This window comes from Sus scrofa, chromosome 9, assembly GCF_054392235.1.
Source record: "Sus scrofa isolate SSC_HxYL_T2T_F1_AM1 chromosome 9, Sscrofa_HxYL_maternal_Yorkshire_Landrace_v2.0, whole genome shotgun sequence".
Taxonomy (NCBI): domain Eukaryota; kingdom Metazoa; phylum Chordata; class Mammalia; order Artiodactyla; family Suidae; genus Sus; species Sus scrofa.
Window position 1 is genome coordinate 52,147,803 of NC_139391.1, and position 10,984 is coordinate 52,158,786.

Below are 10,984 nucleotides of genomic sequence, written 5' to 3' on the forward strand. Positions count from 1 at the left end.
ACATCTGCAAAAAGAGTACAGAAAAGAAAGACAAAGGATTTTTCTAATATAACACAAAAAGCATAAACCATAAAAGAAACATCTGATAAATAGGATCACATTAAAATTTAAAACTTTCAAATACCAAAAAACACCATAAGCAAAGCAAAAAACATAGTGCAGAATGAGAGGAGATATTTGCAATTCAAAATGCATAAAATTAACAAAAGATTAGTATCCAGAATATAACTCCTACTCAGTATAAAAACTGTGCATGAGAACGATAAACACTAAATTCATGATAGTGATTTCTGTGGGAGGGATGGAGGAGAATAGGACTGGAGAAGGGAACCAAAAGGATCTCAAGAGTATACAGTTGTCCCTCAGGATCCATAGGGTATTGGTTGCAGGACATCCCCCCTGCCTGCTGGCCAATACCAAACTAAGAAGATGCATAAGTCAACTCTACCAATGTGCAGGGTGCAGAACCCGAGGAGTGTTCATTGTGTACATTTTTCTGTTGTTGTTTTGTTTTATAGCCACACCTGCAGCATATATAAGTTCCCAGGGCTGTAATCCAATCAGAGCTGCAACTTCGGTCTACACCACAGCCACAGCAACACTGGCTCCAAGGCTTGTCTGTGATCTACTCTGAAGCTTGCACAACCACCAGATCCTTAATCCACTGAGTGAGGCCAGGGATCAAACCCTCATCCTCGAAAACACTATGTCTTTTTCTTAACCCGCTGAGCCACAATGAGAACTCTTGCTTTGTTTCATTTTGTTTTTGCTTTTTAGGGCCACATGTGGAAGTTCCCAGGCTAGGGATAGAATCAGAGCTGCAGCTGCCAGCCTATGCCACAGCCACTTGGGATCCGAGCCATGTCTGCGACCTACACCATAGCTCACAACAACGCTGGGTCCCTAACCCACTGAGTGGGGCCAGGGATCAAACCCTCATCCTCATGGATCCTAGTTGGGCTCGTTACCACTGAGCCACAATTTTTGTTTTTTCTAAGCTGAAGCAAATAAGACAAACAAAAACAAGACAATTCATATTTAATTAAAAACATGAATATTTTTATATTATCATCTTATTTGTATGTTTGAAATAGGTTTTACCAAAAAAAACTATGATTTCCCGCAAATGACTAAGAAGAAAAAATTAGACAAATGGGCAAAAAATATGAGTGGAAAAGGAAATTCAAGTCCAATAAGGAAATGGCAAGAACATGTCTGACCTCCCCAATAAAGAAGAATTAAATAATGAGATACAATATCTCATTCATAAACTGGCAAAATTTAAGTCTAACAATATGAAGTGGATGGTGTGAAACAGCCAGAACTCACTCACACCACTCTTGGGAAGGGAGGTAGAGTGGCACAGTAGCTGATAAACTTGTTAATGATAAGCACACCTATTAAGAAAGTTTATATATAATACCCCTCTCTTCTCAACCCAAATTATAAACCAGTTGAGGGAAAGTAAGGAGGAAAATTGGGATCAAAAGATAATGTTTAGCGGAGTTCCCTTCATGGTTGGGTGTTAACAAACCCATCTAGTATCCACGAGGTTGCAGGTTTGGTCCCTGGCCTTGCTCAGTAGGTTAAGGATCCAGCATTGTCGTGACCTGTGGTGTAGGTGGCAGACGAGACTCAGATCCTGCATTGCTGTGGCTGTGGTGTAGGCCAGCAGCTGTAGCTCTGATTCAACCCCTGGCCTGGGAACCTCCATATGCCGTGGGTGCGGCCCTAAACAGACAAACAAAAAAAGGTAGTCTTTAGAAACAGAATATCCTGGAGTTCCTGTTGTGGTACAGTGCTAATGAACCCAACAAGCATCCATGAGGATGTGGGTTTGATCCCTGGCCTCTCTCGGTGGGTTAAGGATCTGGCAAGTGTTGCCATGAGCTGTGGTGTAGGTTGCAGATGCAGCTTGGATCCCACGTCACTGTGGCTGTGGTGTAGGCCGGCAGCTGCAGCTCCAATTCAACCCCTAGCCTAGGAATTTCCACGTGCCATGGGTGCAGCCCTAAAAAGACAAAAAAGGAAGGGAAGGGAACAGAATATCCAGATGGGATTGTGACCGCATTTGTTCAATAATTAATGTAGCTCAGGTAGACAGTGAGACCATCTCTCACATATGGAAATAATTTTTATTTGGACTTTGTGTCTCCTTCTTTGGAGATAAAGTGAGGTTTTGTGAGAAGGTATAAACAGAGTGGATCTATTGTCATATGCAAGTTCACTTAGGCTTAGCAGGATGCCTGTGAATCCAAGTACCTCAAAGAACAGACTATTATTAAGCTACTGCCCCTCCACTCCAAGGCCACCTTCTGGTGGGCTCTGTGATGCTGGGACTGGGCTCTGCACACCACATTTCTCCTTTGCGGGCTGGACCTCTTTTAGGTTCCTTCAGTAAGGCCATTAGCGAGAGACTGTGAGGCTGGAGGATGAGGATGACACATGCTCCTTTCTGTCCACTTCCTGTTGGCTTCCTCTGCCTCTCCATGTCACATTGCTTTTTCCTCCCCCCCAGGGAGGCATTCAGTGCAGAAGCAGCTGAATCCCACTTTCTAAGGGTCACAGCCAGCCTCAACATGTCCCCTTACAGGCACTAACCCCAGACAAGCAGTGCTTGTCCTCAGAAATCTGAGTCTCAGCACCATGAGGTCCTTTCACTAAGTTTCTAAGTTTTAATAATTCCAACTTCTCTGTGTTTCTCCAGGCCTAGGAGTGGTAGCTGCTTCCTGCAATGTCTGTCACCGCAAAAGCTTTTTTTCCTCCCTTAGCTTCTTCAGTCACCGTGTTGACAATTCTTTCCACCTGATTAACAAGCCTTTATGTTAAATTCTGTTTATTAAGATAAGTATAGTGGGTTTTGTTCCCTGATTACATGGTGTCTAATTCAGGTGGGAATCAAAATACCAGATTTTTTTTTTTCTACTTAAAAGGGTGCATCACAGACTTCTGGATTAAGGAAGAAAACTGAACACGTGCATCTAACTCTGTATCCTCCAGAAACCCCATTGAAACATCATCAAATGATTTTTTTTTTTTTTTTTAACATTCAAACATGGTTAGTGCAACAGGAAATGAGGCAAAATCAAGTTTTGGAAGCTGGAGACCAGGATTCGGCTGAACTAAGAGAGTCACATCCCAAGGCCAAGGTGAGTGAGGAAGGCTGAGAATCAACACGATTTGCACCACAATATCTGCAGGAAGAGGCAGTATCAGCCCTGGAACTGGAAGTAAATGGGGGGAAAGCTGCATAAAGGAAAATGGGGTAAGAGCGGCATGAACAGCAGTTAGATCTCCTTTTGCTACTCCAAGGCACTGAGAACCTGCCCCACCACCCCATCCTAGCCAAAATTTGGAGGTTTACCATCCAAAGAGACTAGAATAGCCCCTAGACTGGGAAATACTGGCCCACTTGAGGACAGAACCATCATGCCCACAGAATAGTGACCACGTGCACTTTGAATCCAGAGACACCCAGCTCTCCTCCCCATTCACCCCTCAGAGCACAGGTAGAAGGATCCTAACCTCCAGATTAGAGACTGGAAGGTCCTTCACTGAGGAATCTGACCAAAGTAACTGTCATCAGGGGTTCTCAACAAACAGCCCATGAAATCACTTTGAAACTCAAAGTCAACAAGACTACCCACATGATAGAGCATGATCCAATCAGTTTTTTGGTTCTTTATCCTTGAACAAAATCATTCTTGATCAGCCAAGGATTATGAGGCATAGACATATTTTTTCATTTTTTAAAGTTTTATTCAAGTATAGCTGATTTACAAGGTTGTGATAATTTCTGCTATACAACCAGGTGATTCAGTTATACATGTACACACACCCATTCTCTTTTAGATTCTTTTCCCACATAGACTGTCACAGACTATTGGGTGGAGGTCTCTGTGCTATACAGCAGGTACCCATTAGCCAACCTTTCCATATACCTCAGGAGGCATAGACATTTGATATTCTTTTTTTTTTTTTTTTTTTCTCCTTGGCCATGCCTATGGCATGTGAAAGTTCCCAGGCCAGGGATCAAACTCAAGCCATAGCGGTGACCACACCAGATCCTACACCCACTGCGCCACCAGGGAATTCCAAGGCGCAGATATTTGGGCAAAACTTTTAATGTAGAAAACAGACGGTTTTTTTAAAAAAAAATTAAATTAACTTTTAATTTTTGAGACAGACTAGGCAAGGAGAGGAAATCTTTTTAAAAAATTTCATTGATATCCTCAGAGAAGAGAGAGATTACATGCAGGCTTTTTTTTTTTTTTTTTAAAGGATAAACACTCAGGAAATGAAAAGCTCTTAGAAATGTCAAACTTGGTGGCAGAATTTTAAAACTCAGTAGACTTTGGCAGTTCCTCAAAAAGTTAAACATAGAAGTGCCACATGACCTAGCGATTCTACTTCCAGGCAGGTGTATACCCAAGAGAAAGGAAAACATACGTTTATACAAAAACTTGTACATGAATGTTCAGAGCAGCATTATTCATAACAGCCAAAAAAGAGGAAACAACCCAAATGTTCGTCAACTGATTAGTGGGTAATTAAGATATGGTATATCTATACAGTTGACCTTTGACCAACAGGGGTTTGAATTGCAGGGGTCCACTTACACCTGGATTTTTTTTCAATAAACACACAGTCAGCCTTTCATATTGATGGATCAGCAGATATGGAGGGTCAACTCTATTCCTTGTACTCTACCATATGTAAGGGACTTGAGCATCCATGGATTTTGGTATACACAGGGGCTTCTGGAACCAATCCCCCACCGATAGTGAGGAACTATTGTACAACTCAGTATTATTCTGCTATAACAAGGAGTAAAATATTGTTACATGCTAGAACACGGATGAACCTTTAGAACACTATGCTGGGTGAAAGAAGCCAGACACCAAAGTCGACACATAGTGTGATTCCATTTATATGAAATTGCTGGAATAGGTGAATCCATAGAGACAGAAAATAGATGAGTGATTTCCAGAGAACAGGAGTTGGAGGGAATTGGGATTAACTGCTAACAGGTACAGGGCTTCCTTAGGATGTTGGAAATGTTCTGGAATTTAAAAGTGGTGATGGTTGCACAACATAGTAAATATTCTAAAAATCACTGCATACACTATAAAGTGGTTAATTAAATTATGTATGAGGCATATCTCAATTTAAAAATGCTATTAGGAGTTCCCATTGTGGCTCGGCAGTAATAAACCCGGCTAGTATCCATGAGCACTCACTCAGTGGGTTGAGGATCCAGTGATGCAGTGGCTGTTGTGTAGGTCACAGATGCAGCTCAAATCCTGCATTGCAGTGGCTGTGCTGTAGGCCAGCAGCTGCTGCTCTGATTCAACCCCTAGCCTGGGAACTTCCATCTGCCACAGGTGCGGCCTTAAAAAGACAAAAAAATAAAAATGCTATTAAAATAAAACAATATAATTGAAGGGAAAAGCTGAGGAAGTCTCTCAGAAAGACGGGTAAGAAGAAAAAGATGGCAAATAGGAGAGAGAAAATTGGAAATTTAGAGAGAACAGGAAAGCAGAATAGGGTAAATTATCAATAAAATAATTCTAGAGGGAGGGGGTGGGAGCGGGATGGATTAGGAACTTGGGGTTAGTAGATGCAGACTATTGCCTTTGGAATGGATAAGCAATGAGATCCTGCTGTGTAGCACTGGGAACTATATCTAGTCACTTATGATGGAGCATGATAATGTGAGAAAAAAGAATCTATACGTGTGTAACTGAGTCACTGTGCTGTATAGCAGAAAATTAACAGAACACTGTAAACCAGCTATAATGAAAAAAATAAAAATCATTATATATAAAAATGATAATAATTCTAGAAACTCTTTCAGAACTGAAGGACATAGATTTCCAGATTGAAAAGACCCCATGAGTATTTAGAACAATGACTGAAAGTAAATCCACTGAAAGGTACATGGAGAAGAGTTGTGAATATTTGGGACAATAAGATTCTACTCATTTCAAGAGAGAAAAAAATAACAGGTCACACATATAGGGTAAGAGATCAGAGGCTCAAATCTTAAAACCTGGAATGCCACCTTGGTTGATTAGTCAGAGTATGTTTTTATGAAAGTCAGGTAAAAGATGAAACTTCCATCCAAACTCAGTGGGACCATGGATCTATTTCATGGTTCTCAGTCTCAGAAGGTATATTTAGAACAGATATACTTATCAACTGGAAAAATCTTCATGTTGGTTCCATGACCCACAGAGTGAGGTCCCTAAAGGAGAACCAAGTAGAAGGCCCCAGAACTGTCCTTGCCATATCAGTGACTTCCTAAGGACCTAGTGGTCTAGTTCATGTCAGAATATACCCTCTAAAGTAAAAGACATTTGGTTGCATCTACCAACAAAAAAGAGGCTCAGTGCTTCACAGGACTCTGGATTTTAGAAGCAACATCAACCGCATATGAGTATGTTGCACCTACCTTCCTATCAGGAAACTCATAACAAGGCTGTCGGATCAGTGGTGGGTGGGACACATAGTACATTCTCCATGAGAATTACTTTACACGGGAAATAGATCAAGGAAAGCATCTTAAGGGAAAAAGAGGTATGGGGTCATATGTTGGGAAGGAAGGATGAGTCCATTCCATTCAGGGAAAACCAGTAAAAGGCTCATATATTTCCATTCAGCTTGCTTCAAAAACTCCAAAAACCTCAGGAAAAGTTATCAATCTTAAATTAGAAAGGTCGTATTGAAGCTCAGAGTTTCTGGTCCTCTGGGAACACAATCAGGATTAGGGACCATGGGCTGGCTTCTATCCAAGTTCTTCAAATCCAAATCCCAATGTAATAGCGAGTGTTTTAAGGTGAGTCTTTGCCACCAATTCCATATTTGGCTAAAATTATATTGGGAGATGACCCAAAATGGGGGGTGGTGAGAAGAATGTGATATCCCTGAGCACATCTGCAAAACCGTTTCCATTCTATAATGGAAATCCACACCCAGATCCACACTCAAAGGCCAGAGGAAAGAGAAGAGTGGGGAAGTGTACCCTGCCTAGTTTTTGTTTTCGTTTTTGGTTTTTTTGTTTTGTTTTTTTTCCCTTTTGGGTTAGATGAGGTTGGAAAAAAGTGACACCCCACACCCATCTCCCCGAAAGCTGAGAAACGGCAGGAGCCAAGGGAGTCCAGCGAACAGTTGTGGGTGTCATTTGTGAGATCAGCAGAAAGGATTCCTGAGATATGGGCTGGAGTGCTTCCCTCACCCCGCGTCTGCCCTTGCCCCCCCATCCTTCCGGGGAAAGAAATTGTATCCGAAGCCTCTGCCAGTCAGAATCCTGCGACGCCTGAGGAGGCGGGGCCAAGAGCATCGCGAGGGTGTAGGTAAGTCGGCCGCCTTCAGAAAGAGGATGGAGACAGGGTGCGCTCAGAAATCTTGGAGGCCCAGGCAGCCTCAGCAAGATTCTTGCTCCTCCTCCAGAGGAGAAGGAACAGGCTTGCAATACCTGCCCGCGGAGAGTCAGCTTTCCCCCTTCCCTGACGGGGGGGCTTCCAGCATCTCGCAGAGGGGCGGCCTTGCTGAAGGAGAAAAGAACCAGGCGTGGGGACAGCCGGGGGCGGGAGTGGCTGCAGCGTGTCAGCAGTCGGGCTGCGAGGAGGCGGGTGGTGGCGCCCTCAGTGCGGAGAGCTGTTTCGGGGGCTGGGTTGCTGCAGGGAGAGTTTCAGGCGGCATAATGATTTGTTGCTGCTCCACCGCACTGTGGTTAGCGGTGTTTTTACTGTGGTTTAGCGCTCGGCAGCGCCTCGCTTCCTTCCGTGGTGCCTAGAGCTCTGCCAGCCCCTCTCGGACCCAGCCCCCACCAGGCGGGCTTCTCTAGGTCTCCCCTCCTCTTCCACCGCCTCCCGGGGAGCGTGCGGCTGGGGAGGGGGCAGGCGCGATGCTAAGGTACTAATTGTATTAATGAGAGTGGCAAACACACATCCTTTCCATCTGGCAGCACAAAAGGAGAGGCTGTTGGGAATGCAATTACCTACTACAGGAGAAAGTAAAATATTTGTCAGGTTTAGCAATGAAATTAATATCGCCAATTACCAGAACCTCACTAATGAGATGATCACAAATTGCCTTTCTTGGTTGCAAGAGGAAGAAGCTGTAGCATAAAATCCAAAAGGCCATTTGATCGCATGAATCTCTGCCACTGAGACAGGCACTTTCCGTGTGTGAGGATTCAGAGTAGTGAACCGGAGACCATGATCTGACTGTTGGTGACGCACACCCTGACATTACAAACTGAGGTTGTGTGTGTGGGCCTGTCCATCTGGAGCCGGGTTCCCAGGACTCCAGAGGGCTCTGGACAATCCCCAACCCGCATGATGGCCAAGGACCCCGTGAACCCTTGGCCTACCTGGTCACTGTTCCCAGGCCATCTGTGCAGCCCTTCAGGTCTCCTGCAGCAAGTGGTTGTAGCCCAGTTTGGGCCAGATATTTCTGCAATTTCTGACTTTTTTTCCTTTATGAAATTTGTATATAGCAAAAGCTGGGTTTGCTTTAGGCAGAGCATATGCTTCGTATTTATTGGAATAAGTTTTCCAGTTCCTTAGCATTCTGTTCACTGATATTCCGTATGTTAAAAATATCTCTGCTTTCCCCCCTGATACTCAGTAGTAGGCAGCCACAGTCTTCCTCTATAGCTTTTCTGGGTAGAAACCAGAACCTGCTCTCCACAGCCTGGGGGAGTATTCTATACCTTTGGAGAGGATGACCTGATTTCCTACCCATGAAGAGAAAGACGATTTTCTTACTCTCTATCGGTTTCATGGGTAATGATATCAGGCAGCCTGATTCCTCGTGAGTGAAGACCCATATTTTAGAAAGAAAAAAGCTAAGGCCAAAGACTTTGTCTCTCACTGAGGAATTTTGGAATTCTGATTCTTCCCGCAGGTCCATAATGTGTTGGGTAGAGGAAGCAAAAGAAGAGGATCTGAACACTCCAACGAATCTGAGACTCAATGAGACTGCAGACAAGCTCAGCAGATACACACTTGCCAGGAGGAATGGGGCCATAATCCCCTTGGGACCTCCTATGCTGAACCCACAGCTAGAACGGCCTCTGTGATTTCCCAGAGGTCCAATGGGAAGGCCCTTGTCCCTGCTCATCCCCTAAGAGACACAAGGAGCAAGTACCTCAGCTATGGGAAATTGATTTTTATGACAATTCCAGCAGCAAGAAAATAATGAATAAACCACATCTATCCACACTTGAAAAACAGGATTTGAAATTTAAATGGCAGAATCAATTGGGGCAGGGGGTGGGGATTGAGAGATAGTGTCAGAGAAAGAGAAGAGAGAGAGGGACTGCGACAGTGTGGTGGGTTGGGGGAGATGTTTACAATTAAGAGGGAAGGACAAACCACTCTTGGCGAGACCTCAGCTGCATACACCCCTCATCTGCTGGAAGAGTGGGATGGAGGATGGAGTTGCCAAGCCGGAGGCCGACTATCCACTTTACTGACCTCAACAGCCCATCAGAGATCTCCTGGGAAGACCCTCCCCCTCGTAAGCCATTTATATGAATCATGGCAGTTTGTTGTCATGCCTGAGCCAGGAAACTGTCCAGAGCTGGGCTATAGGTCATGGCTTGATAAACCCACCAGCAGATCAGATAACACACCCTGGACCCTGACTAGCCTTCTCTGAGTCTGGCCTCAAAGAGGTTCAGCAGACCAGAATGATGACTTCCTTATGCTTCAAATATTCTTTTGTAAGCTGGTTAGCTTGAATTTAAAATGCCTTTTCTCACATAAACAACGCATTAGTTCATTTACTCAACAACTGTTTATTGAGTGCCTACTATACCAGGCGCTGGGGACATAATGGAAAAAAGACGTAGACATTAGGTTCCCAGATCAATCATTAAGAATTCATTTAATCAATGATAAAGGGGAGGTAATTTTTGTGTGTGGGAGAATTCCATTCTGAGCTCCATCTCAGGCTACCTGGAAAATAGCATTCCCTGCCTTGGCAATAGCAGTCGAAACTCCCACCTGGTCCCTGAGCAACTGCAACCACAAGTAAGAAGTGCGGAAACCTGTATTTGTTGAGTGCCTACTGGATGTCTGGCTGTGCTAGCGCTCCACATACATCTATGCAGTTCGGCTCTAGGAGAAAGACACAGTTGCTCTTGTTTTGCAGATAAAGAGTCCAATTCTCAGAAGCAAAGTCGAATAAGGTCATTCAGGTAGTCACTAAGCTAGAATTTGAGCCCAAGCTGTTGATGCCCAAGTTCTTTTTTTCTATTCATCAATCGACTGCCTCAATTCCATTGTGGGTTTTTTTTTTTTTGGGGGGGGTTGCTTTTTAGGGCCATACCTTTCAGCATATGGAAGTTCCCAGGCTAGGGGTTGAATCTGCAGCTGCCAACCTACACCACAGCCACAGCAACTCAGGACCTGAGCCAGGTGTGTGAACTATACCAGTTCATGGCAACACCAGATCCTTAACCCATTGATGGAGGCCAGGGATCGAACCTGCATCCTCATGGATACAGGTTCATTACCACTGAGCCACAACGGGAGCTCGGGCCTCAGTCCAGGCTTTGGCTGGGAGGGTGGGGCACCTTTCCAGGGCTTTGGCCATGAGGTACCCTGGGGTCAGGGGGAAGTTAAGCAGGCAGATATATTGGTCATTCCTAGATCGGTGGTTCTGAATTCAAGCTCTGAGTACACCATTTCCCTGGCATAGCTTGTGGCTCTTGTCCACCCCGTAACCCACCCTGGAACCCTCATGATTGGACCATGCACTCAAGTGGCCAAGACTTGGCTACATCGAAGAATGCTTTTCTTCCACCATGTTTTCTGGGGGAGAGGCTTTAGGAAACTTGCAGGGAAAAGCCAAAGTTTGCATAATAAAGGAGTTGTTATGTAAAAGGAAACCACACTGTCTAGGTCACATGGGCCTCTCCAGGAGCTTGGGAGCCAGGGTTCTGTTTCAAGCTCTACCACACATGGGATCT

The 10,984-nt window shown here is 44.4% G+C and overlaps 1 long non-coding RNA gene across 1 annotated transcript; it reads left to right on the forward strand.

Annotated features, from left to right (window-relative positions):
- Window positions 1-7,320: 7,320 nt before the first annotated feature.
- On the forward strand, window positions 7,321-9,239 carry LOC146399911 (uncharacterized). The gene is made up of 2 exons (XR_014816738.1): window positions 7,321-7,355; window positions 8,914-9,239. It is a non-coding gene; the product is annotated as an uncharacterized LOC146399911 (long non-coding RNA).
- The last annotated feature ends 1,745 nt before the right edge of the window (window positions 9,240-10,984 follow it).